At 41.4% G+C, this 23,861-nt stretch overlaps 1 protein-coding gene across 2 annotated transcripts in view; it reads right to left on the bottom strand.

Moving 5' to 3' along the window:
• The window catches only part of PTPRG (protein tyrosine phosphatase receptor type G), a 730,473-nt gene that overhangs the window by 599,363 nt on the left and 107,249 nt on the right, over nt 1–23,861 (bottom strand). The window lies entirely within an intron of this gene.

Raw genomic sequence — 23,861 nt, 5'->3', positions numbered from 1 at the left:
TTTCACTGTTAATCTTTTTTCATTTTTATTCCAAGTAATAACAACCAATTAATAAAACTTCTTAGCCCCACATCATATCCTTTTGCTATAATAACAACTGTTAATAAAACGGCTGAAAAGATCCTGAATAAAATGTACAACGTGTTAAAAAGTTTTACATGTGCTTACACAGAAGGAGCTAACTTTTGCCAGGGATTTTTTCACTCCTGATCATTTTCACAGTATAATATGTGGTAATAGCAGGTAATAGCTATCAAACAATATGTGCCACAAACTGCAGTTAGGACACCACTGTACCCTATTTCACTTAATACTCACATTAACTGTATGGAGTTAGGTGATTTTGTTAATCACATTTCATAGCTGAAAACTCCCAGGTGAAAGCTTAACCCAAAGAAGTATTACTATCAAGTTGTGCAAAGGAGACTTGGAACAATGATTTGCCTAAACCCATGGGGCATGCTCTTTATTACCTAAATCTTATCTCCATTTGTTTTATAAATTGCCAGTTGTCTATTTCCAATTTTTAAAAAGTTACTTCTGACTTATATACGAAACAAAATTTTTCATCAAACCATTAACTGGCACCAAAACACTGAAGGATAGCTGAATCCTTAAAGAGGGGGCACTACCTGATAGCAGAAGAAAATTTGATGTTTATCATATATTATGTTTAGCACTGGGATATACAAAAGGAAGGATAAAAGTAAATACAGCATAGAATGCTTGTTCTTCAACCTACTAACTTATATAATCTCCATAACCTAAATTTTTTTTTAATTTTTTTTTTAGGGCCGCACCCATGTATATGGAGGTTCCCAGGCTAGGGGTCTAATTGGAACTACAGCTGCCAGCCTACGCCACAGCTATAGCAACACCAGATCTGAGCTGCATCTGCAACCTACACCACAGCTCATGGCAATGCTGGATCCTTAACCCACTGAGCGAGGCCAGGGATTGAACCTGCAAGCTCATGGTTCCTAGTCGGATTTGTTTCCACTGCAGTATGAGGGGAACTCCCATAACCTAAAACACATTCACCTTCAACCTGTATATAAAGTAACATCCCCTTTCTGTCCCCTGTCAGTAAGTTCTTTATGTACTGGGGATCAAACATTAGTCCTCTTCATTTAATGTGACTCCACTATACCTACCAGGTCTTAGAAGCCCTCCTTGACCTTTAAGGTATTAAAATAACCCTGAAATGCTTGATGCTATATCTGTTCTTGGTAGGAACCTAAATGGCAAACTCAGGGAAAGTACTGACTACATTACTCTTGTTGGGATATTTTCTAGAATTCATTCACCCATAATATATAAATACATCCTCATTGCACAAGATTAGGACAATGCGTAGAACCAAATAAATCAAGCTGGTCACCCTTTGTTCCCTTCCACCCAATGCTCTGTGTTCCTTGAAGGAACACAGCTTGGTGTACAGATTTTTTTGTTAATTTTTCTAAGTCATTACAAATACATACACAGAAATATATATAAAATATAGGCTGGTCCTTATACCCCTTTAAAAAAAAAACAAAATAGGATCACATTCCATATTGTTCTACAAATTGCCTTCTATCACCCAACAATATGGTAAACATTTTTCCATGTCAGTATACACAGACTTATATCATTTCAGAGGACTAATCTTCCACATTTTTGGTGTGCCATATTTTATTTAAGCATTCCTCTACTGACAGATTAAGTGGGTTTTTTTTTTTTTTTGGTCTGTGTTAAAAACAGTAATTCTCAACAAAAATCAATCATTCTCTAAGCAGTTTCATCTGAAAGAGGTAAAGAAACACTAATGTGGCTTTCAAAGAAGATGGCACTGAAATCTAAAACTGCCAGGCACTGAATGCATCATCTATTAATTTCCTTGGGGAAAAAAATCAAACTACTTTCTAGCAAAAACCTAACACAAGCTGAAAAGCCAACAGAGTGTTGTTTTTATTCAGTGAGCTTTGTTTCCGGTCAACTCCTTAGAAGGTCATTTCAAAGAGAACAGGCGTCAACTACTAGAAACCATTTTAGTAAACAGATTTTTCTTGGGATGTGTAATCTATAAATGGCACAATTCTGGCCTTAATGGGTGATGATGAGGACAAAGGATGAATTCATCCCTTCACGGACCTGCAGAGTAAAGACACACAGAGAGTGTTTTAGGGTCCCAGGCTTTCCCTGGTTTTGTTTGTTCAACCTGCCTTTCACTCTTTTGCACATTTCCTTCACTTTGCATGTATCAGAGGTCCAAAAGACAGAAAAATGAAGGCAAGGTCCTAAAACAGCTGTTAGTAACACATGTCCCCATCAAGCCCAGCGACAATTTAACAATTGCCTCTTGTCCTGGAGATAATAGGTTAATGGGTTACCCTGAAACAAACATTCCGAAAGGGACCTGACTCTGTCTCTTTGTGGGTCTCTGCCATTTCACACTCTCTCCCGTCTTGGGTTTAGTGGCCTTGAAGAGCTAAGAAGCCCTACACTTAAAAAAGTGATAGCAATCACCCAAACCAACACATTTGCATCCAAAGCCATCTGCTGCAAACAATGAGAACTGGTGAAGTTGTCACAACAAGTGAATCCACTGCCTGACTGGGACTAATGCCAGAACAAAGCCTGGCAAAGCTCTTCCCAATCACCTAACCCAGAGGAGGACTTGGATAGTGACCAAAGGGGGGAGGGGGGAGGTGGCCACAAACAGAACAATCTTAGCAGAAGTGGGAACTGCTTGAAGGTATGCACCTTGCCTGACTCAAGGTCCTTCCACTGACAAGCTTTCATTCCAAAGCATCTGAGAGGAATACCATTTCTAACTCTACTAACACTTAGTAGCCAAAGAATTTTCAGAACACAACTTAGAGTGCCCAAACTCTTCCGGTATAAAATAAACAAAAGCTGGGTTAAATCCTCAGTTTCCCAAATCAACTCATTTCAGTGACGGCATAACACTCTACATGACACAGACTTCTATTTTGTCATCACTGTGATTATCAGACTAATTTGTTCTCCATTTCTTAAGAAAAGTATTCACCAAAAATAAACAGAAAGACTAAAATTTCTGATGCTACTTTCACCCAAGCACACAGAAATGCCCCTGCCTGTAATTCACGTTTGCCCTTGCAGCTTCAGCTTTGGCACCTAAATTTCCAAGGACACAATGGCATCAGCATCCTATCACAGAAGTCCAGTTTTCCCAGCTGGGCAGTCACATCAGTCTCTCACTGTGTCTCATTCAATTCCAGCTTCCCTAGAAGAGACTGATTAGCTATTTTATTGGGATACTCTCCCAAAGCCCCCTCCAAAGTGAATTTCATCTAGGCCAGAGAGTCTATCTTTTAAACAGACCATCATAAATATGCATGTAGTCTTGTTGAAAATCCTTCCAGAGTTTCTCTAAGATCCAGTCACCAAACTATCGTGTTGTATGTGTGTGCGTGTGTGTGTACACACGTGTGAATGTATGCATAGTTATAATGCTTTATTATAGATGATGCCAGAGGACATTTACATGAATCATTTCCCCAAATAGGTAATTCCAATCATCAAATCACTTTTGGCTGGCATTAGGGATCTTTGTTACAGCAGCTCCAAATATGAATTGCAAAACATTTTCCCTAGGCTAATGGCAAATATAATTTCCACTCCTAGAACATAAAATGCAGAGTGATGGATTATTATGGTAAAAAGAGTCCTCCAACAGGAGTCAGGATGCCTGGGCTGAGAAAGGTTTGATTCGCCAGCACGGGCTCTTTAACCAATCATTGCCAAACTCCTCAACCTCTGCCCTCTCTGTAAAGTGAAAGGTTACACCAGACTATGTTAGGCTATTTTCCCTGATGCACTGAGAAGCCAAGTAGAACAACAGTCCAGGAATTCAGCAGGCAAAAGTCGAGGTCAAGCCACCTAGGATTCTGCTACTGACAAGCCTCACACAAAATAACCTAAGGAAAAAAAAAAAAGAAAGAAAGCTGGGATATGGCAATGTTTACCATTTACTAGGCAATGACCCAGAAACAGGAAAAGGACACAGAATTTAAAGTAGCAGCTGACAAGGGCACTCAGAACTGAATTTTGCAAACATGAGTGTTAAGTCCTTTGGTATGGAAAATACCAGGGAGAGAGGCTGGGACACTGGCTCCTTTCTTTTACTGGAGTTGCCCACACCCCTCTCAGTGAGGAGCCAGATCAGATGGCTCCAATCTACCAAAGAGCTCCAGGACCCAGGGAAATGCCAAGAGCCTTCCCTACAGTGCAGCTAATCACCAGCAAAGCTCAAGACCGCTTCCACAGCTGGTGGCCTCTGGGTCGCTGGAAAGATCCAGGTGGCAACAGGAAAGGGGCCTCTGATGAACTCATGCTTTATCTAGCTCTGATTCTTCAAAGATTCTCAGCTGGGAGGACCAATGCCTGGATACAGTCTAGGCTGCCACCTGGGGACATGCTTCCCAGGATGGTCCTCACACGGCCCCCCCTTTTTTTTTTTCGTTTTTTTTTTTTTGGCCTGAGGTCAGAAAACAATTTTCCAGGACCATATAGGTCTAAATCCTGGTTTTTGCCTAATCTTCTGTAAATAATAAAAATCTGGCTGGAAACATGGATTACTCTGGGGGAGCCCCTCCCTCTCTCTCTCTGGTGACAACATCTGCACCTGGCAATGCACTCTCCCTGACAACCACCTAAATGGGCCTCAGGTGGAGAAGGTGGTGTCAACCACGGCTCAGGAAGGTCAGACACCCATAAAAGAAGGGGCTCAGCAGACCACATCCCCAAACCATGTAATTATCAAGTAGCTGTACTTAAATGACTTCTGCTCAGAAGCAGTTTGCAAAATCTGGGTACCCAATTTCACTTCTGGAAGCTCGTCTGAGTTTCCTACACCCCTCTCAACATAATGGCATGTGATTAAACTGTCTTATTCTGTTAGCCTTTTAGCAGACATGGAAACAAAAAAAGTCATAATCCTACCATAAAGCTGTCATAGTTTGAGGGCTATTTAACAAATTGATTTTCAGAAACGGAGCAGGTATTTCTGCATATTATATGCCACCCCCACAAATGTTTCTCTAAGTGAATGCAAATTGGCCTTTAAAGAATTTGTGTAGTGTTAATGAAAAGATTTCTATGACCAATGAAACTCTAAAGTCCTACTTAAGAAATAATGCACGCTTTCCTAACTTCTCATTCTTTTTCATACTTTTGTAGAAATATGAAAGTTAACCATTTCATTTTCTTTTCATCGCAATCACTCTATTTGGGAGAAAAAAACATCAACCAGTAACTTCCAAAAGGGACCCAAAGTCCCACTGTACAGCACAGGGAAATTTATTCAATATTTTGTAATAACCTATAAGGGAAAAGAATCTGAATATATATATCTGAATATATCTGATATATATATATGAATAACTGTGATGTACACTTGAAACTAACATATGGTAAAGCAACTATACTTCGATTAAAAAAAAAAACACGAAAAGACAATCCACAGAATGGAAGAAAATCTTTGCAAATGAATCAACTGATAAGGGATTAATCTCTAAAATTTATAACACCTTCTGCAGCTCCATACCAAAAAAACAAACAACCCCATCAAAAAATGGGCAGAAGATCTAAACAGACAGTTCTCCAAAGAAGACACACAGATCGCCAAAAAACACATGAAAAGATGTTCAACATCACTATTATTAGAGAAATGCATTACTAGAGAAATGCAAATCAAAACCACTCTGAGGTACCACCTTACACCAGCCAGAATGGCCATCATCCAAAAGTCTACAAACAAGAAATGCTGGAGAGGGTGTGGAGAAAAAGGAACACTAGTACACTGTTGGTGGGATTGTCAATTGGTGCAACCACTATGGAAAACTATGGAGATTCCTCAGAAAACTAAACATAGAACTACCGTTTGATCCAGCAATCCCATTCCTGGGCATCTATCCAGAGAAAACCATGACCCGCAAAGACACATGTACTCCGATGTTCACTGCAGCACTATTTACAATAGCCATTACATGGAAACAACCTAAATGTCCATTGACAGAGGAGTGGATCCAGAAGATGTGGTACATATACACAATGGAATATTACTCAGCCATTAAGCAGAACGAAATACTGGCATTTTTAGCAACATGGATGGACCTAGAAATTATCATGCTAAGTGAAGTCAGCCATACAATGAGACACCAACATCAAATGCTTTCACTGATATGTGGAATCTGAAAAAAGGACAGATGGAACTTCTTTGCAGAACAGATGCTGACTCACAGACATTGAAAAACAAATGGTCTCCGGAGGAGACAGTTTGGGGGGTGGGGGGATGTGCTTGGGCTGTGGGATAGAAATCCTGTGAAATTGGATTGATAATGATTATTATACAACTACAGATGTGATAAATTCATTTGAGTAATAAAAAAAGAAAAAAAAATAATAAAGGGTCCCAAAGCCACTAAAAATAAAAATAAAATAAAATAAAATAAAAAGCCACTAAATAGTGAGGTCAGGCCAGGTCCCCTAATGTCCAGTCACAGAGTCCAATTACAATCTTAACAAATACATCTGAATGGTAAACTCCCCCACATTGCCCAGAAGAATCATTAACTGTTGTTACGTGAATGAATGTTGACTGTCACTTTGTACAGAGCTAACACCGCATGTGTGCCCTCCTCTGCAAACCTGGGTCTGTGGGTGCCCTGGCAAATGGCTATATTCCAACTTGAGGTGCCCCTGAAGTCCCCCAAAGCAAATTCCAGACAAGCCAGATAAAAAATTTCAAGTGGAGCTATTCCCAGCATTTCCTCCAAATTTGGTGAAAATCTCCCTGGTGTTTTCTCTCAACAAGAAATACAAAGACCTCTCTTTATATCAATGTAGGTATTGTCTCACTGGTCAACTTTATAATGGTGTCTCCTCTTCCTGGTCCTAATGGTAAAAAACTAATTTATTTCTGGCTCATGGTTTGGATAGATAGATTTCTTTTTTGAATTTTCTGAATGGAAAATACAGGTGTATATCTTAAAAGTCAAAGTCAAAGGTACCAAAATAGGGACAGTGGAAACTACCTCTTCTTTTCTCACCTCCTCCAAATACCTCCCAAGGCAACCTATTACCAAGATGCTAGTGTTCCTGAAAAGAGTAGCCTAATCTAGATACTGTTGTGTACCTTGCTTTCTCCCCACTAATTAACAAGATATCCAGAGAAATATCGATACAGATACTTGTATAAACATAAGTATCAGTTCATATAGAGTTGCTTCACTGATAACAGCTGTGCATATGCCATTATTTAGCATACCATAATTTATTAATAAAATAGCCCCTATTAATGGGCTGTCAGGTTGCTTCCAATCCTTTCCAAATCCAAAGACTGCTGCAATGAATACCCTTGACATAAGTAATTTTGCACCTGTGGAAGTTCACCTGCAGTATAAGCACGTGTGGGTTAATTTGCTCGATCAAATGTTATGTGCATATATAATTATGATGGACACAGTCTAATGCTTTCACAGACACTGTACCAAAAATCCCTCCAGTGGCAACTAAGTTTATCCAATTCCCCACTGCCTCACTTACAACACAGGCCAATTAGAAAAGGCTATTCACCCTAGCAGAGAGAACAATGGGAAGTTCAGGGAGCTGGTATGGAGCAAAACTTCCTTCCATTCCCCAAGGGCCCAACTCTATCTGCTTCAAGGTAGAAGATCAATCAAAGATCACAGGCCTGGTGGTAAAAAAGAGCTGAGGTCTCACCTCTTCCACTCCTGAGGTGAATGACCCTGGAAGGTCTGAATATCTAGGTTCTGTAAAGCTCAATTTCCTCACCCATAAACTGGACACACAAGCATGCATCCTTCTAGTGAACAACTATAAGCTGGTCTCTCCCCATGCTGGAATGCAGGAAGGATTCAAGGTGATAACCACAAAGCATGACTCCCCTTGAATGTTTAGCAAATGTCTCAATGACTGCATTGCCACTCACAATCCAACAAGAGCTAAGTAATCCTTCCAAGCCCAAATGAAAGAGCACAGCATCATGGCAAGAATAAACTCAACAAAGCTGAATGCCAGGCTGTCAGGAAATGCCCTCTTTGTGCCCACTGGTGTGTTGACAACTAATTAGACAGGTACAGGCCCCATCCTTGTAAAAGAGGTAACATGTACACAATTTTTTTTTTTACAGTTGATGATAAAATGCTGTGAATGAAGTAAGATAGAAAACAAGATAGAACAGAGACTCCAGCTTAGAGGCTAGAGCAGCTAAATTGGAGGGCGCCACTGGGATCTCCTCTCAAGGAAGAACTTGCTGCTTGGCTGCAAAGGGCCTTCAGAATCCAAGCAGCTTTGGGGCCAAGATGATGCTCTTCCCAGCAGCCCCAGCCAAGGGCAATGGACGGGGATAAGGGCGGGGTTGGGGTTGCTGGGGTTTGGCCATTTCTGCCCAAAGCTGGACTCATATAATAAGAATGGGCAATCCTCTCCAGAGCTTCCCAAGGGATTGGCTGAGCCTGTGTCAGATCTGCAGTGTGTTCTGAGGTGCTCCTTGTCCAATCTTGCCTCCTGTCCCTTTATCTGTCACAAACATTAACTTCCCCCATGAACTCCTTGTACCTCTAACTCAGCATCTACATTCCTGAACTGACATAAATAGGGTACTATATTGAGACCTTCAAGGGAACACTTAATCTTCATCAAACCCTCCTCACCTCCCCATCAGACCTTCCTTTCTAACCATGCTAACTGGCCCTCCATGACAGAGCTCTTAGTCTGAGCCTTCTCCATCAGTGTTCCTCTTCACAAGTGCCAGCTTCCCAATCTTGCATTCTTGATGCCTTCAGTGATAAATCCAAGTTCCCAATTAATAAGTGCAGGCACTTTGCCCAGCTCATCACAGGCACTGTCCCATGTAATCCTCAAAATCAATTTGTGAGGTGAGGTAGGTACTCTTGTGTTTATGAGAGCAAATGAGAGAGAGAGAGCACAGAGGGAAACTGAGACATAGAGAATGGGGAGGGGGAGGAGAGGGAGGGAAGCATCTTTAGGAGACTAGAATAGATAGATAAGGTAGATAGATAACTTGTCCCAGGCTCAGTCAATGGCAGGGAAGAGACTCACACCCAGGTGCCTCTGGGACACAAATCATGGCCATCTTCACTGCCCTCTATTGGGTCTTTAAAAACCTGGTTCCCAAACTCAACTACTCCAGGAAACCTTCTGCAAAAAACTATAACATGGAAATCATAAAGTCCCCTGGAATCTTACAGGCAGTCTACATTAATCCACATTTGTTGACTCTTGGTTTTGAGACTGTTCTAAATGATTTCACATGGTCTAGTTTGGGCTCCCACACGAAGCTGTAAACACCCAGGATCAGAGGCCACCACTTTTACAACTCTCCCAGTTCCCAAGGCACTTGGTGAGAGACCTCCCACAGTAACAGCCAGGTTTGGGAGCTCCTGTCACATGCTGGGAGAGCCCCTCTGGACTTGGACGCGTTCCCTGTGTCTCTCCCAACATTACTGAAGTGTGGTAACTACTGGCTCACAGAAAACCCACACTCAAATGACTGCATTTTTGAAAGGCCTTAAATGCTTCAAAACAAGATCCTCCGAGGAGACGCTAAATGAACGCTCACCTTGAAAGAACAGCCGGCCACTCCCCAAAGCACACACAGAGGCACAGACCTGCATCCTGACAACAGGTCACGGAGGAGAGCTGGCCACGGTGTGCTAATGGGGAAACAGCAGGATCCATCCTCACCACCACCACGCCCCGCAACACACACACACACACACACACACACACACACACTCACTGTGAGACAGGACTGCCTCACAACCCAGAAGGTGACACTTCGATCTGAGCGACTCTTGAAAAACATCTCTGGTCACTTCAGGAAACAAAGGAGAAAACGGTGCCAACTGGAGGCATGGCCTTCTCATGGCTGTTCTGTCTCCAGGGAACATCATGCCATGGTACAAATGCAAGACCAAGTTATGCCGTGTTTGCCGGTACCACAGAGCAGCTTCATTTAAACCACAGATGAAGTTACACATTTCTAAATGTCACCAATATAACAACACATTCTAATCACAGCCCCAAGATAATAATCACCTAATTTCTACTTTGTGCATCAAGGCTATTATTAAATGCCTAGACACAAATGAGAAGTCTCCTTTATAACTAAATTTACCATGTTTTTTAAATGTGGGTTTATTTGCTCACTTGATGCCAAACGGCAGCCTCAAGCTTTTCCCCGGTGTTTTTCAAGAAGGCTTCCAAAATTCAAGTGAAGGTTAAGTCATCAGTGGAGAGAGGGCTCCAAGAGCAGGACTAACAGACGGGAGAAGGGAACACTATGTCCCATGAAGAGGAAAACAATTCACAGGGATTTCCAGTTTAGTTTGGCTACTGAAACCTTGGTTTTGAAGAAGGCCACAAATTCAAAAGTACTCCTGAGGCAGCCAAACAACCCCAGGGATAAAGGAGCTGTTAACTGTCATTCGCAGGAGAATCTGGATGTTGGTTAACCAAAGAGCATGGGAACCACACATTTCCTAAAAGGGGAAAAAATATATCCTTGACTTGGAATTGAAAATTACAGTTCCACGGAGAATTGACTACTAATTCTAGGCCACTCCATAGCAACAGCTGTTACCACTTCTTCATTTACATGTAACCCATTCAGAAAACTGTCCTGAACCTGAGCGACTGATGCCATTTTCGTTCTGCTGTGGCCATAAGCACCCGGGCTTCCAGGTTGGGGCCGCTGTCAATTATCAGCCCAGCTGTCTGCAGCCATTGTACTGATCTTTATAGCCTGACTTTTGCAATGCTGACTGCGAAGAGCAATTCAACTTTACAGAAAATAAAAACACCCCAATGGCTCCGTAATGACTCACTCTTCAGCCCAGGTGTGACATCTCTGTAATTAGTCAGCAAGACACCTTGAGCTTTGTTAGACCTAAAAACAAATCCATTTATCTGCCATAGAGGAGCAATTCATGCCACATGGAAAATTAAGTAAGGAAGGGAGGGGGAGAAAAAAGCTTTCCACTTAAAAGACAATTTGGCTAATAGATCACATATGTTCCCCTTTGTCTTCCTCTTGCCTTTTTCTGGTTTTAAATTTTATTACCCTGGGGCATTTGTACCACACAGAAGCTGCTTCTTCCTCACTCAGGAATTAATCTGCCCTTGCTGTTTATTCCTCATTTGAGTCATAATCCCCCATTTGTGACATCACAATTAGCCACTTGTGGTGATGATTATAATGTCAGGAACAAAGGATTATGATTTAGAGCTGGAAATGGAACAGCAGGAGCACTAACACTGGGCGTCCAAGAAGTTCCTCTTTTCAAATAACTGTACCCAGGAATGAAGAACTGGAGGGTGAGAAAGGAGAGGAGAACGGGGAACTCTCTAACTGGAAAAAATCCACTTTCTGACATGTGGCTCTAAGAGAACTAGCTGAACCAGAAGTTTTACCTGGTAAATAAATAACAGCTACATATCTTCTCACCAGCCCCCTCTTTCGAAAAAAAATTTAGGTTGAATAGTACAGAGAACCTCTATAATGTCACCGTCTAGCTGCACTTGCTTTCTATTTCTCTAGGTACACATTGTTTTTTCCTCAACCATTTGAGATGAGCTGCAGGCATCATACCCCTTCAAGCCCAAAAGGCCCACAGTGAACTTAAGGACATTCTCTTACATAGCTATAGTACAATGATCAAATTCCAGAACTTTAACGTCGCTATGCTATGGATTATATTAACATTGCTATGAATATGGATTGTTCACATTCTATATTCGAATTTCAGTTATCCAACAAATTTCTTTTATGTCATTTGTTTTCACTTTTCAATAATCAAGAGGATGACGCCAATAGTTTTTTTCATCTCTCTTCAAGGCTCAAAAGATTACTAACCCAAAATTCAGGATTTAAAAAAAAAAATCAGTTCCCATTGTGGCTCAGCGGAAACAAACCTGACTAGTATCCATGAGGATGCCGGTTCGATCCCTGGCCTCACTGAGTGAATTAAAGCTCCAGCATTGACACAAGCTGTGGTGTAGGTGGAAGATGAGGCTCGGAGCTGGCTTTGCTGTGGCTGTGGAGAAGACTGGCAGGGTCAACCCTATTCAACACCTAACCCTAGGAACTCCCATGTGCCACAGGTGTGACCCTGAAAAGCAAAAAATAAAATAAATTTTTAATTAAAAAAATTAAATCCAGTGTAAGAAAAATCAAAACAGCTACCATGTATTTGGTGCTTACTTCCTCATACCAAGCATTTTACATCAATTAGCTCATTTTAGCCTCATAAAAACTCCATGGGGCAAGAGTCCTTATAATCCCACATTTTTTAAAAAAAATAGCAATGAAAAACCATCCCTCAAGAATGAAGCTCATACTAGAAAATACATCTAGGTGAAACAAACCTAGACTTCTCCCTATGACAAAGCTTCCTCCAAAGAACTGAATTAAAGTTCGTTCTAGCAGGTGCTCTGACATGAATAGATTACTGGGATCCAGTCAACCTTCAGGACAAACTACTAAAAGCAGATCAATACTCCACTGTAAATGAAGACTGCAATTAAGAATGCAGATTGCAGGGTCACGGCTGAGTGTGATGTTTCAGCATTTGATCATTACAGAATATTCCAATACATGTCCTGCCCTCTGAGCAAGTTTTATGGTTGGATGTGCAGTGGGCAGCTTCTACGGCATTATTAACTGCCTATTTAACTGATCCAGGAATCCCATTTATTCTAAACACAGAGTAAAGGTTTTAAAAGCAAGAAAAGAAGCTTTTCACAAGCTAAAAGCTTTTAGGATGGGACGGACCTTAAATTGCCTATGTGACAGAGACAGAAATGGCTCCAGGGAAGCTGGGACATTATTACATTTTGGGGGGGGTGGGGTGGGGAGAGAACATAAAGATATAAGATTAACTCAACCTGACTCAAAATCAAAGCTGTTCATCTCCACTGGTTGTGGAAAGAAACGAAAATTCATGACCTACAAGCCATGACCACACTTGAAAATAATGATTTCTATTCCATTCTTATTTCTCATTAAACACATCCCATGGTGCCCTTGACATGTGCCATGCACAGGTTTCCATCACCCAGCAAGTTACACTACAGACAGCCAGTACCAGCTGGGTGCCAATATTATTCTACTGCATCCAGCATCTCTAGTCATCCCCAGTCTGTTCCAGAACCTTATGATCAGAAATAACCATAGGAAAAGTCTGCTCATCTCTGAATCCAATACTAGGGAGACTGGTATCTCTATGTCCTCCTCTTTTCCCCTTCTACTGCCTGCCTGCATGTGCGTGTGCGTGTGTGTGTGTGTGTGTGTGTGTGTGTGTATTCTGAAGGGAAAAAATGGAGGACTTTCTTAAAAAGCAGCCAATGGGTCACCCACATATTTTGCCCGCCCTTATAGTTTATTATAAAGCTAAGTAATTGCCATCGTTTTAAGAGTAGGGCACTCGCCTAAAAATCCAAATTTCTGGCTTCCCATGAGACTCAACTGGGGCAATACTGAGTGTCCATCCATCCGGGGCCTGCTGGTAGATAAGAGTGTTGGTCACCACCACCCCCAGATGAGGGCCCACCCATGCATGCATCTTGCCACCCTAACACTCTGCTTCACTCACTGTCACTCTTTCCTATGATGACCACATAACTGGCTCTGAGAGTGAAGGGGGGTACTGTTAATAATTACACTATGACAAGCTGGCATTCATGGGACATGTGGTCACCCTACTCAGTTACCGGGGTTGGCTCCAGCTTCAAATCTCTGCAGCAGGTATGTCTTTGTTCTTTTCTAGCCCAAATGCTTTGGTTTGCTGTGTTCATCAGTTTTGCTTTGGGATTGAGAGGCTGGGAAATTGTAATGTCTAATTAGTACATTGCTTAAGGGGACATTCAAAATTGAGAAAATGTTCCAGGAGAAGGGCAGTTGAGGAAAAGTGGGACAAGATGAAAGGGGCAAAGTGTCAGGGATTTGACTTCTCATGGGGATCTTCCTAAACTTTTCACTAAATTCCATTAAACCTCGTGAACCTCTGATTGTCAGAGGCTTTATTAGCTGGAATCTAATGAGGAAAACTTGAGAACCGTGGTGATGTTAAGATTCTCTGAGTGTTTACCAAAGTCACTCTGGCCTGGTTGGTGGTAGGGGTGCTAAATGTATAGAACCTTTTAAGGAAAAACAGCATAAGCTCCTCTGGAACTGAGCAACTACTCAGAAAACCTAGCATGCATTCTGTCCTCCTGATGAGTTGTAGAGATCTCCTTTAATAATGAACCCAATGCACAGCTGGATTCCTTGCCAAATGTGGCGGCCATTAGTTTGAAAACAGTTTGAAATGCTCCAGCTTTGGAGTCATGTAATCAAAATCAATTAATGTACCGTTTGGGACTTTGGCTATACATGCATCCCTGAGGCAGCAAGCATTCCAAACTACCCAGTTTGACTACGCACAGTCTTGCAGTGTTTCTATTAGACTCTCCAATCACATCAGGCTGGTATCCTCGTGAATATTCATTCTCTCCTTCTCCTAGTCAATTAAACTTAACATAGGGATGACTGTCTTCATTCGAGAGAGAAAAAAAAAAAATGCCACTATTTCAGAAAAGTTTATAAGTAAGAAAAAGAAAAAAAGGTCTAATACGAGATGTGTACTGAAGAATGGAAGAGTGGACATTCAGAGGTATCCTAAAATGTAGGGGTGGGGATATAATATAAAGAGTATACAGGGTGATACCATGAGCACTTACTTTTGGATAACAAAAATAAAGTTTTAGTCAACCATCCAGTGGAAAGTGGAAGAGTCGGGGGTTATTTTTAATAAGTTATCAAAATGGGATGTGGTTATAATGGGATTGCAAAATACCTCAGGCAATTACTTGCTGAAGACATGGGATGCCAAGATGAGAAACCTGGAAACCAGAATGGGAAATGCACTTTGGGCTCTCAGCCAGTGAACTTTCTTATCAAGGAGGCCCTCTTGTTTGATGATGCTCTGAGCTGGAAAGATCAGAGACACAAGGACAGAGGGAAAAGCTATTAAGTAGGACACTTCTTTCGAAATAAGAAGGAATAAGAAGAAAGAGGTAGGGAAATCTCATTAATTCTAATTCCATCTGGCCTCTCCCTGTTCTGGCCTCCGGATTTGTGTACTCAGACAACTTTTTTGTAAAGACTAGACCACTGAGCATACATTTTAAAACACGTTGACAGGAGTTTCCGTCATGGCTCGGCGATTAGCGAACTCGACTAATGAGGATGAGAATTCGATCCCTCATCCTTGTCCAGTGGGTTAAGGATCCAGCGTTGCCGTGAGCTGTGGTATAAATCACAGACTCGGCTCAGATCCTGAGTTGCTGTGGCTGTGACGTAGGCCAGCTCCAACTGGACCCCTAGCCTGGCAACCTCCATATGCTGGGTGTGAGGCCCTAAAAAGACAAAAAGACCAGTAAAATAAAATAAAACACAATTTCCTGCCTGGATCAAACATGAATATTTATCCTTTCTTCCATTTTTTTAAAATCCACCCCACTACCCCATCACGTATTCCAAATGGTTTCCCCAGCTGCTGGTTGTCAATTGTCTCTCATTTTACATGCATCATCCATGTTCCTGTGGCTTGGGGGTGGTCATTCACCCCCATGCCTTTTGCTTGCTCCTGAGACCACAACTGGAAGCTGCCCAAGTGGACTCAGCTTCTCCCGGTCCCAGCTGCAACTGACCAACTGGCCCGCACCGCATCCCTAATGATGATAAACCATCCCATCTATGCGACACCGAGATTCTGCTCAAGGCTCTATGCACCAAAGGTTGTGTTTCCAAATGAGCTGTCTGCACCTCTGGGTACTGAATTTCCCAAACAGCTTTCATAAATTTTAATTCATGAGGAATTGCTGAACAGAAGCTACTTTTCAAAACTCTCCTGGTCACTTCCCTTCTCTTCCCATCTCATAGCACAGTAATGAAAAGCACTCTTTATAACTGAGCCCTGATCTAGGTCTTCCACATCAAAGGGGGCTGCCCATTTTCAGCTATTGCTACCTTAAAAAATATATCACAAAAGCAAGAATTCTACAATGATAGGACATTGCACCTTAGAAAATTTGGTTTATTCCAAATCAAATTAAGAGGGACTGAAAATGGAAGTTCCCGCTGTGACTCAGCGAAAACGAATCTGATTCACATCCATGAGGACGCAGGTTAGATCCCTGGCCTCATTCAGTGGGTTAAGGATCTGGCGTTGCCGTGAGCTGTGGTGTGGGTTGAACATGCAGCTTGGATCTGGTGTTGCTGTGGCTGTGGTGTAGGCCAGCAGCTAAAACTCTGATTTGACCCCTAGCCTGGGAACCTCCATATGCCATCGGTGTGGCCCTAAAAAAGCAAAAGGAAAAAAAAAAAAAGAAAAAGGGACTGAAAATGGAAGGTTGGTAAGATTTAGCTACCAAGGCATGGAGCTAAATCTTTCAGACATAAAACCAATGGGCAGATTTTAATCCTGGGCTACATCTAGGGCTCTTTATCTGCATACATTATAACTAATAAGTAAATACACATTGACCAAAAATTCACCATTAATCCACAGGGATTTTTGATACAAGCTACTAAATGGGTCAACTATGTTGTTCAAAAATCTACATTTAGCAGTGCGGCCTGCACAAGGCAATTTGCTTTATCAATCTAGGCTTCATTTCTTCATTTGTAAAAGGGGAAGAATAACAGAAACTGCCTCTGACAGCTACTGTGAAGATTCAATTAGATAAAGCAGGTACTAGGTATAACACAAAACCTGTCCCATACCAAAGCTCACATAGAGGTAGTGATTAATGTAAACTATATTCTTCTTGCCCAAATTAACCCTGAGGCTCATGAAAGGCATGATACTCCTCACTCAGGATTCTCAATCATTAACTGCAGAAGTAAATGAGATACAGGCTGGTTCATGTGCACACAGTTCGCCGGTCTCTATTTTGTCTGGCTGCACCACTCTCTGACCAAGGGAAGGCCTAGAAAAGCTCTCTGCTGAGAAGTGAGAGTTAGCAGCTTGTGGTGAATAAACACTACAAAGATCAAATATCACCCTAAAGCATCCAATCTCCGTGAATCCAACAGATGTCTCCAGGAGGATCAGGCGTAACTGCATCACACATTAAAACAGAGCAAGGCACTAAGAACCCATGGCAATAAAAATTGTTCGGTCAATGTGTGTGACTGCTTAAGTGCACAAGTGTGTGATAGAGAAAAGATAAGCAATGAGGTCCTACTGTACAGCACAGGGAACTATATTCAATTTCATGGTATAGACCATGATGGAAGATAATGTAAGAAAAGGAATGTATATATATATATATGTATGTATGACTGGGTCACACTGCTGTATAGCAGAAATTGGCACAACAGTGTAAATCAACTATACTTTAATAAAAAAAACATTTCAACTAAACATTCAGAGAATGTACTGAATTCATAGACTGATAACTTTTCTAAATAAAGATTTCTGGTTCTCATCTCTGTCATTTTTGCTGAGCAATGAACAAATAAATAAAAATTTAACCAACGTGTTCTTAAGAAAATGACCAAACAAGTTTGCATCCATTTGCAAGAACGGTGCGAAAAACTGTGATCTAACAATTGCCTAATGATTCATCTATAGCTGTGCTACAAATTATGGTCTATGCTACAAGGGTGTGATATGTAGGCCTACGAATAATGACAGACTTCATCTGTAGATCTGGGAAGATGTTTATGACTGACACATACACACATACATCTTTTTATTAAGAAAAATTCAAAATTCATGCAAGAGAAAGTGTGATGAGCCTTTAAGTACTCATTACCCAGCTCAAAAAAGTATCCCAAAATTAAGGCTAAATCTTGTTTCAGCTGAAACACTAGCTATACCTTCACCTTGCCCCTCAGCTTTTTGGAAGCCAATTCCAGATACCATATCAATCATGAGATTCTATTAAATATGGGGAAAGATTGCCTATAAAGAACATCCTGGTTTAAGGGAGAGAAAAACCCAAAAGCACATATATATATTTGGGAAAAGTCTGTGCACCCAAGCAATAACAGTGATAGTTTCAGGTGAAGAGAATATAAGGCTAAGATTCGGGCTAGTATTTCTTTTTTTATTTTCCTTTTTTTTTTTTTTTTTTTTTTTTTTGTATTTTGTCCTTTTAGGGCCTCACCCATGGCATACGGAGATTCCCAGGCTAGGGGTCTAATTGGAGCTGTAGCTGCTGGCCTGCTCCACAGCCACAGCAATGCCAGATCCAAGCCACGTCTGCGATCTACACCACAGCTCACGGCAACACCGGATCCTTAACCCACTGAGCAAGGCCAGGGATTGAACCTGCAACCTCATGGTTCCTAGTCAGATTTGTTTTCTGCTGGGCCACAACAGGAACTCTGGGCTAGTGTGTTTCTAATGAACTATTTCTACAATGAACCAATCATACATTATTCACATTATAAAGTCATTCTCATCTTGTCCTTAAGAATATCTTAAAACTAAAAATGGAACAATCCTAGCAGGCACTTCCACTAAAATCCAAATTTACTGCTGAATCTTATTTTTCTATTTACTATATCTTCCTAGATTTTACCTTCTAGGTTAGTCTTCCCACTCCCCCATCCAAAAAAGATACAGCAATGTAAAGGTATTATAAGTGAAAATATATATATACATATATTATACAGACAACACGGGAATGCACACAGGCACACACATGCAGAAATAAAGCTTGTATAAAGAACCATGCTTGCTATAAATAACATACCAATTTTTACCAGAAAAGAAATCATTATTCAAAAAATGTTGAGTTGGTTTTCTTTTCTTTCTTTCTTTTTGGTGGCTTTTTAGGGCCACACCCACAGTACATGGAAGTTCCCAGGTTAGGGGTTGAATGGGAGCTGCAGCTGCAGGCCTACACCACAGCCACAGCAACTCAGGATCTGAGCTGTGTCCTCAACCTACACCACAGCTCATGGCAACGCCAGTTCTCTGACCTACTGAATTAGGCCAGGGATCAAACCAGCATCCTCAGGGATACTAGTCAGATTCATTTCCGTTTAGCCACAATAGGAACTCCAAAAATTGTTAAGAGCTGATGCAAATTTATAGGGCAACAGTGCTGAGTGACAGACATCTGCGGTGGAGTAATGCTAGGCTGTTTCTTGCTTTGTTGATTCAACAATCAGCACTGAATGTCTTCTCTTCTAATTTATTTTAACTTCTGCTTAATTAAATGCATAAAAGAACTAATGTGTTGGATTTGGGGATTTAAAATGACTTTCACCCAGCTGTTTTTAAACACACTAGGAAATTTCTTGAATATAATTGTTCTTTTAGAGGCAAAAAAAGCAGACTGTAACCGTGACATGCACACAGAGGGGAATTAGCACCTAGTGACACTAGCTGGCAACTTCTAAACAGTAATTCCCATCTAGGGTTTGAAAGACATTCCAGGACTTCTCCAGCTACCTCATAAGGTGATAGAAAAACTGCAGAAAAGGAAAGGTCAAGATAAAACTATTTTAAATTCATTTTCAGCCAATTCAAAGAACAGGTGTCCAAAAACATTTGCCAAACAGTCTCAGGCAGCACATCAATCTAACTTTTTGGAGAAATGAGGAATCTTCTCCCTCTAATCCCTGTCCGCCAATAAAAATCGAGTATTTGTAGATTCCACTCTGGCTTTTACTACATTAGGTAATAGTAAAATCCGACCCTGAATGGGGAACGATAGGAATCAGCATCCAGATCTTCTACTCAGGTCAACATTTCCCATCCCATCAAGCATCATTCAGAGTTTCGTATTTAAGAAGATCATGTAAGGTTATGTTTTCTACTCAGTCTGGTACCTAATGTCGTGTTTGCATTCAGTAATAACACTGAATTACAGTAACATCTGTCCTGAGTTACACCCTCACTGTGCAGGCTGAAATATCACAATGAGAGAGCAACTTTGTAAAATCTCAATCTAGTATTTCATCCTATGGGACCATTCAGGTTCTTGGTTATTTACTAAACAAACAAACAAACAAACAAAACAAACCCTCTAAACCGGAGTTTCAGAAAGAAACTGGGCCAAGCTGTTGATCTACAGAAACTTCAGCGCCTTTGAGAAAGCACAAAGAACTGGCTTTAGGTGCAGGGACCATTTTTGCTTTATGGATTCAAACAACTTAAAACTTTTAGACTCCAAAATATAAAGTAATTTAAGAAAGTTTTCTCTGTAACGCATTCATTCCATGTCAAAGGAAATCCTAAGACCTTACACATAATAATCACGCCACTGGGAAAAATCCTGTATTGTTTTTTTTCATCCATCTGAGATTCCACTTCAACCTGGAGACCACCATGTTCTCAAATGAAGCCAGCCACAGCACTGCCTCACCTGGCTGATTCTTCCACTTTTACAGTGTTTCTGCTTCACATCTCCCCAAAGTTCAAACAAGACTACAGAGGGCTGGGATTTCAACCACCAAAATATGAATGAAAAATGTCAAGGAGGGGTATTTTCTGTGGTTCTACTTCATTATTACTACGAAAACTAAGCAATGATTTTTAAATGACAGCAGAAACTCGACGTGACAAATTCCTGCACGTTATGAGGATTTGCACTGAGGCTACTGCCTCGGACTGGGCCTCAGGAACACGCAGTGGGGCTGAAAGAGATTTAAACACTCTGCTTCCCATAGCTGGTCCCCAGAAAGTTTCTATTTCATGTCAAAGAGGTTAATGAGTGCGTGGGTCTCCTCAAAGTCTAGCTTTGGAGTTTGACCAGATGGGAAGCCGAGATAAGCAAGTAAAAGATGTGACGCTGATCAACATGGGGCAGATAATACCTCTTTGAACACAGATTACAGGTCTGCCATGCTCTGTAACATAATTTAAACAAACATTAGAAAAAGCACTCCTCCCAGGAAAAATGGCCTTAAGAATAACTTAGGTATGTCTGAAAGCCATAGTGACATTTTGAGATCCCTGGGAACAAGTTAATTCTCTGGCATCCTTAGATGACACCTTGCTGGCCTGAAAGATTTTCAAAAAGCACCTGGTTTCAGGATAAGTCAACCCACTCCTGGGTCTTGCCAAGTTCTAGAACGTTAGCCAAGAACCTACAGATTGAGCCCCGGTGCAATTCAATCCCTTCAAATTCAACTCAAAAAAAGCTAACATTTCTGCATACCAGCCCCAGTGTGGAGTTTTTTAAACACTTTCCCAAGAGGCTATCTATGAGGCAGGTATCTCCATCACAGAGACAAGGAGACTGCTATGTTCTAACTGTGTGTGTCCCCCAAAATAATTATGTCAAAATCCTAACCCCCAAATGATGGTATTAGGAGGGAGAACTACTGGGAGATGATTTGGTCAGGAGGGCAGACCCTCATGATCAAAATGAGCACCCTTAAAAAAAGAGACCCCAGGGAGTTCCTGTCGTGGCTCAGTGGTTAACGAATCCGACTAGGAACCATGAGGTTTCAGATTCAATCCCTGGCCTTGCTCAGTGGGTTAAGGATCCGGCGTTGCTGTGAGCTGTGGTGTAGGTCGAAGATGCGGCTCAGATCCTGCATTGCTATGGCTGTGGTGTAGGCCAGCGGCTACAGCTCCAATTAGACCCTTAGCCTGGGAACCTCCATGTGCCGAGGGTGTGGCCCTAGAAAAGGCAAAAAGACGAAAAAATTAAAAAAAGAGAGACCTCAGAGAGCTAGCTTATACCTCCTGTGATATGAGAACACAATAAGAAGGCACTATCTATGAACCCAAAGTGCCCCTCACCAGACACTAACTGCTGGCATCTTGACCTTGGATTCTTTAGCCTCCAGACCTGTGAGAAATCAACTTGTCTTTAAGCCACCTGGTTTACGGTATTTTTGTTACACAGCCAAAAGAGACTAAAATAAAAACTAATGCTGAGAGGGGTTGAATAAAGTTGTCCAAGGTCAGCCAGCCAGTGAGCCAGGTTTTGGATAGGATTCTAGGTTGGATGGACTCCAGCACTGACGCTTTCAAGCACTTTCTCAAGATGCCCCTTCCCCAACAGGAGCAGCCCACTTCCCTGCAGTCGTTCTCTATGTTCCATACACTTTCTGGTTCATGGGACCTCCCAAGCCCACGTGCCACTTCCTCCCAGCTCAACCAGGTATCTGTGATGCCACGGTCTCTTCTCAATCTGTGCCCGTCTGTCTCAAGGACAATTGATTTTTGCAGCGACAAAGGGCACATACCTCAAAAAGTAATCTGTGGCCTCTAGAATGTTGAGATAAACCTGTGTGATGTGGTTCCAAGCAGGAAATTTCTTATTTCCAAGAGGAAATAGGCAGAAACACTCATTCATTCAACAATATACTATAGGCACTGGGGCCCCCTAGTAAACTTTTAAAGATACTGACTATGAAATAAACATAGAACTGTAACTAACTGTGGGGGTAGGTCTGTGATAGGCAGTAAGCAGGGGCGAGAAGAGCAGGAGTGGATGTCGCTGCAAAGACTGACAGCCATGGGCAGGCGGCAGGGGTGACTGTGCTGTGGTCACTCTAAAGTTGCACAGTATTCCTTCCAGCCTATCAATTCCAAGACCAGTGTCCGAGCGAGCCACACTGTTTGGAATTTTTCCATCTGACATGATTCTGGGTATCAGTGAGAAACTCACAACATCACAAGATCTAAACGAAAAAAACATCCATCAATCCCACAGGAAATGCGGCCCTGAGAATTCTCTGGCCAAAACAAACACTGCTACTCGGAGTTTCTGTTTTGATCTACACAAGATCAGTCCGTGCTCAATCAAAAATTTAAGGAGCCAAGCTAGAGAGCGGCTAGGATCCTTCGCTCGTGAGGACCTAGGAGGAGGTGTCAATAATAAAAATGCAATGCACAGTGTTATTTCTACCAAGGGACAGAATTATAATTATAAAGCACTTCTATATTAAGTAAAGTTCAGCCTAATAAAGGAGCCTAAAAAACTAGGCCACCATTGATTTAATATATCCTAAATAAGTATTCTGTGAATTAGGTGTGAGCAAAAAGTGTATGCTGTGACGCCCAGTCATTTCAGATAAAGAAGAACTTGTGTGGCGGAGTGAATCCTCCCAGTAAATGAAGTCTCCTGTAACATAACTTTAGCCCCAAATAATATCATCTCTTGAAAATACTGGAGAGTCACATTTGTCGTGCTTTTACTCAAAGGTCTCATTAAACTTCAGGAAGTGTCTACAATGTTCAGCAGAGGGTAATGCACACAAAGGAACCTTTTAAAGAAAGTGATAAAACCATAAAACCAATTAAAGCTTTACACATTTCCTTTAATACTTTTTGTAAAATTTGCATAATTTCTGATTTGACAAAAGAAACTCATTTCTTGTCTCCTCCTCCCCTCAACCTGGAGCTACGGTGTTAGAAGGACCCACCTCACAGGTTGCCATTTGCCTTCTACAAAAAAAAAAAAAAAACAAAAAACGGGCGGTCACTTTCTATTCGGAAGCTGTTGCAGAAAAGCAGGAAGAATGGAAACTTGTAGAGGGCTATTTTCAAATTTTGCGAGAATTAACAACCCAATTTTTAGGGTAATTCTGTCCACACAATTTCCATTTCTGCAGCGCTGTAATTGCATACTCTTGGACAACTGTCCCTCAATCTGCCTTGCCAAGCTCTCTCTCATTTTTCAAGCATTTAGCGTTAACTGTTCCTTTCCCCTTTCCCAGAAAGAACTGCTGGGAATGCCTTGAAAAAGAGACACATCCTATATACACTTTGATATCCACCAGAAAGCTAAGAATGACACCAACTACCTGGACTCTCAGTATTTGAGAGGAA

The sequence above is a fragment of the Phacochoerus africanus genome, chromosome 1 (assembly GCF_016906955.1).
Source record: "Phacochoerus africanus isolate WHEZ1 chromosome 1, ROS_Pafr_v1, whole genome shotgun sequence".
In the NCBI taxonomy this organism is placed as follows: domain Eukaryota; kingdom Metazoa; phylum Chordata; class Mammalia; order Artiodactyla; family Suidae; genus Phacochoerus; species Phacochoerus africanus.
The sequence above is the reverse complement of the archived record's forward strand: the minus strand, read 5'-3'. Positions and strand labels throughout refer to the sequence as shown.